Here is a 5,530-nt window from a genome sequence, read left to right on the forward strand (position 1 = left end):
GTTTTGAGATTCAAATGAGAAGTAAATCTAGAAATGGGAATATCTCACAGATACAACAATGATGGAAAGAGGGACAAAAGATTTCAAAGAGAGTAAGTACGCTCATGGTTCACTTTAAAATATTCAATTTAGATAAAATAGATGACTTTTAACTTATTTATACTCATGCCACCCTGAGTTCCCAGAAAAGCTCAATGGAATAGCAAATTCAGTCTGGTTTACAGGTGAGAGAAGATGTAATAATCTTAGTATTTCTGACTACCTCCTGGAGACGAGGTGTTTCAGAATGTCTCTGTTTGCCAGAGTTCAGATGGGGCAAACATAAATTTCTCAGTTGTACTTTCTCTTTGTAGTTCACAGGAATGCTCACTGAAGAGCTTCTGTCACTCTGGCCCTGAGTGTTTCAAATGCAACATAGCAAAATAAGAAGCAGTCTATATAAGTTTGCTTCCTCCCATCTGATTCCTTTTTCTTAGTACAGCATCTCCAAAACTCCTCAGTATTTCTGAGGCAGCAAGTGTGAATGTGGAACATCAGGGCAAGTATTCTCTGGATACTTGTTTGGAGGGATTACTGATGAGCAGACTCAATCTCAGCAGACTCTGAGATAGCTAAGGAATGCTCACCCCGACCCATCCCCCCATCATTGGAGTTGGGTCTCTGTTTTGGCCTAGTTTCTTTCAAAAGAATAAAAGTAGCCTTTTGAATGTGATCTTCAAGTGGGATTCATAAGTAAATATCTTTGTGACACTTATCTGTGGACCCATCTTCTGGTTCCTGGATCTAACTCCTGAGGATCAAAACAGTACCTGAGCAAAGTGAACCTCACCTAGATTAGAACTATTGTTATGATTAAGATATTGGGGGTCTCTCAAAAGTTCATGTATGAGATAATGCAAGAAAGTTTAAAGGGACTGGCTTAAGAGAACCTTAACCCCATCAGTGAATCAATCCTCTGATAGGGATTAACTGGGTGGTAACTGTAGGAAGATAGGGTGTGGCCAGAGGAGGTGGGGCATTTGTGGTATGCCTCTGGGGTTTATATTTTGTCCCTGAAGAGAGGAGCTGTCTCTGTGCTTCTTGGTGGCCATGTCCTGACCTGCTTTCCTCTGCCACACTATTGTGCCATGATGTTATCTGCCTCACCTTGAGCCATGAGAAATGTGGTTGGCTATCTATGAACTGAGGTCTCTGAAATTATGAGACTCAAAATAAATTTTTCCTCCTAAATTTGTTCTCATCAGGTGTTTTGGTCATAGCAGTGGTGAAAAAGCTGACTAAAACAACTATGTGTGCCTATTCTCATACCTGCCAAGCACTGAAATTGCTCAAATCAACATAATTTTAATGAAAATTATTTGCCTGAGAATTTTAACATCTTCTACATGGGTGAGTTCATGACATTCCACAGCCTTTTTATGTGCATCTACAATGTACCAATAAAAAAAAAAAAGGAAAAATAGAAGATGAGATCAATGTGACTTGAAAATAGGAAATGACTCTAGAACTTTTGGCCTGAATCTGAGTATTTAATACATTTTGGTATAACTAGATTTCAATCATTTTATGTTTAAAGCTTCACATATACATCCAATGATGTGTATGTGTGTGCGTGCATGTGTATGTATACCTAAACACATGCACACATGTACACAAAAGCAGTGTCAGAAAACTTTACGTAAAGGAAATTTTTTCGCTATCCCATTAAGACCAAACATCTCATCCACTTCATCGGGCCTCTTTAAAGACAGAAATTTCTTCTCCAGGGCATAGCTACTGGACATATTTCCAAGGACACCGTCATTATCAATTTCTAGCAGAAAGTCTCTGTCAGCATTTTTTAACCTTTTGAGCTTTATGTTGATTATTGTTTCTTATACTGTCTTTTTCTTTCTTTTTTAATTGCGGGACAGTTTCTTTATTTTAAAAAGACACCTGTTAAAATAATATTCTGTATCAAAACAGTGTTGCACTGTTGGTTTCTCTATCTCCTAACGGGCCCCAAAGAGACCATAATATTTTGGTTCAATAAGCTGCAGTATTCATACTTAACAGACTTCATAGAACTACCCTTACCTAACAATGGGGATTGGGTGAGGAAAAAAATTTTGAATGATCAGCACATTACCAGTCCAGATTGTAGATGAGGTAATCAGGTGCCCCAAACCCAAGGAAGTCTAGTTTCAAAATAACAAAATTTTAAACGTTTGGTACATAAACTCTCCAAAAACGTTCCAGCACTGACTAAAACAAAGCACAGTGAGATAGCCCTTTTAGAGACAGCAGCTTCAGACCCAGAAAAGGGTAATAAGATGAATTTCATATGGCTAAATCAGTGGTAAAAACATAATTTTCTTTCTTTCAAGAAGACAGGAGGGCAATGATGTGGTCTACTCAAGATTAAGAGTTCTATGACTTCATTCTGTGAACAGTGAGAAGGAGGTTGAGATGGGGCAAAAACTTGGGTCCCAGGGCTGAGGATATGGCTCAGTGGTAGAAGACTAGCCAAGTATGGATGAGGCCCTAGGTTCAATCCCCAGCAAGACAAAAAACAAAAAGTCTCAAAGATCTTACCATCTTCATTTGTTCACTTTTGATGAAAAAAAATAAAAAGTTATACAAAGATATCTTAAAGTTAAACACACACACACACACACATACACACACACACACACACAACACCTAAGTAGCACTGGTTTTGTTTTTTGGCTAACTTCTCTCACAATCACTTTTATGGTTTCCTCTGGTTTGGCTGCTAGTTTGTAAAGATCAATGAGGTTTACCTTAGCCGACTTTTTCTCTGGGTTCTGTTTCGCTTTCCATAGGGTAAGCTTATACCCCTTTCCTTCCTCTCTGTAGAGGGCAATATGGATTAAACTGAAAAGTTACCTTCCAAAAGCAGGAAGGGAATTAGATTGCTGAGTCAGAGCTGTTAAACTATTTGAAGTGTTTTGTTTTGTTTTGTTTTGTTTTTTAACTAGAATCTCTGGGGAAATACAGAGGCATTTTGGTAAAAAATACAAGGAGGGGCGGGGGCAGAGGAGGTGTCAAAAAGAGAAAGCAGCCTTCAATCAAAAATCAGCCCTTAGTTTCAAGGTCACCTTCTGGCTGGTTGGCCTCAGGTGAATCAGGGTCAGAGGAAGGAGCAGCAGCAGGACAGGTCTGGGGAGCTCTGCATCCCATTCAGGTCAAGCAGAGTCTGATCCAGCATCCTTTGTGTATAGAGATGCTCCTCTACAGTGCATTACAGCTTATCTTCCAAGTCATCAGTTGTCTTTTCCCATTTGGCCACCTGTCTCTCAGCAAAATAAGTATGGGTTTCTGCCTTGAGTTTAGCAGTAAGAACCTTTATCTCTGTCATATTAGTCTTCTTTTTCAGAGTACTTCTCTTCAGAAGCACCCAGAGGGTTCAGGTTCTCATCCATCTGTTCATCCACCTCTCATCAGCCAGACTCTGCCAGAGCAGCTCATTCCTCTTTGCATTCCAAATCTCCTCTAATAATCAAAAAATTATGAGTCACACTTTGCATAATTCCTATCTGCTTCATTTGCCATGTGCTCAGCTTCTTTGAGTTGGATTTCCTGGAGTTAAAACTTTACTTAGTGTCTTAGGGTCTGGTTTTCAATAATCTTCATACCTCTCTGACTCTCATCAGCAACTTCCTCTCCTCCTCCTTAGGCTTTTGCAGGGCAGTAGCCAGCTCCTCTTCATCCAGTAGGATCCTATGGTTCAAGGAGGTCACCTCAGCCTCAGGCTGTTCCCAGGTCTGCCTTTTCCCCTTCACTTCCCCCTGGAGGCACTAAACTCCTCTGCATCATCTTCCTGGATCTTGCACTTCACTTTGTCAATGGTGGTGAAACCAGCCACAGTGCCCCCTCCCCACTCCAGCCATCTTCCCCTGCTTCTTGATCTCTGATATCTGCCTCTCCTCCACTTGAGTTCCATCCCTGAAAATAGCAGCTACAATCCATAGCAAAAATGTATGTGTAATAAATCATGCATATAAAATAAAAATCAATAGTGTATTTATGATATACTATATAATTAACCTGATCATATTTTAGTATAATTAATATTAATATTAATCTTTATTTACATAGACATAACTTAGTACAATTGTCAGGCAGTGCCATTTGCCAACCCAGTGTTTACTCCAGCCACCTAGTGTTTATTCAGGTTTGCTGAAGGGAAGGAGAGAAGTGCCACTAAGGCTGTGTTAGACCAGATTCTCCTGTTCTTATAAAGTGGAGACCTACCAGAGTCTATCCTGCTCTAACATTGGGGCAAATATTCTCACACCCCCAATCCTGCCCACATACTGATTGATATTTGTCAGTGGTCATTTCAAATTTCCTCTCTACTACAGTAGAGGTCATATTGTTTTGTATTTCCCAAACTATTGATGGTTTTATTTTTCCGTTTTCTTTTCTTAGTGTTTCTATTTCCAAGTTCAGTCAGAATCACAGATTCTCAGATTCTCCTTCTCCTTCTCCCACTGATGAAGTATCCTAAGTGGGAGACTGTGACTCATTAAGAGTAAACAGTTAAGAGCTTGGTGAAGTGATTTTCTATTTTTTCCCCCTCAGTTATGTCTCACCTGGTGTGCTACTTAAAGACAGAGAATCACTTTGGAACTTCTTTGAAACTTGATGATGTATGTAGTACGTTTAGTGACTTTGTATGTAACTTCAAACAAACTTCAATAGAGATGGAACACTGGGCACCATTTAATTATGGGAGTTGAAAAATGGGACAGAAGATAACTAATGCCATTGTAATTATTCTAGCTTCTTTGAAATCCTGTCAGATTCCCAAGAGTATCACTAATTCTCTGAATACTCAGATTCTCTAAATTAGTTTAAAGGCACAAATTGCTCTCCAATAAATGGGATGGACATCTGTCACCTGATCACTTACGTCATTCACATTTTGTGGAAAACTTAAGAAATAAATGCCAGATGTTAACTTGAAAAGGGTTCATCTTTGAAAGTATAATTTATGGGCATTCACATATCTCAAGGTCTGAAATCTGTTTGTGTACCTCTAGCTAAGTAATGGAAATGAGATAAATGAGTGTAAGAAAAATTACATTATTTAAAACTAATGCACTACAAAAGTCCACTTAATTTTACTAGAGAAAAATTTCAGCCCCAAAGAAATATATCTGGACAATGATGAAAGTACAATTATGATGAGTAATAATCATTTCTGGAATTATGTAAAAATATTTTCTTGTTTTGCTTTTCAATAGAAGATAATATAGCACAGTTGATGCTTGTTTAAATTTTGCATACAAATATGCATAACGCCAACTGGATTCAATTTATTCTATCTTAATTTGAATTAACTTGACGGGTCTTTTGACACAGGCTGAACAGACTAATTGTTGCTTATTTGGGTGCACTGAATCAGTGAACATGGCAATCAGATTCCAGACAGATGTTCATAGTTTCTTTGATTGCCCAGAGCCTGAGGTTGGAAAAGAAGAGAGAATCATTTTGCTGATTTACTTTGGTTAGTGTCTGTCAC

At 38.6% G+C, this 5,530-nt stretch overlaps 1 pseudogene; it reads right to left on the minus strand.

Annotated features, from left to right (window-relative positions):
- Positions 1 to 3,133: 3,133 nt before the first annotated feature.
- Positions 3,134 to 3,946, minus strand: LOC107156531 (annotated as a pseudogene).
- Positions 3,947 to 5,530: the final 1,584 nt, after the last annotated feature.

Source organism: Marmota marmota, unplaced genomic scaffold (assembly GCF_001458135.2).
Source record: "Marmota marmota marmota unplaced genomic scaffold, marMar, whole genome shotgun sequence".
In the NCBI taxonomy this organism is placed as follows: domain Eukaryota; kingdom Metazoa; phylum Chordata; class Mammalia; order Rodentia; family Sciuridae; genus Marmota; species Marmota marmota.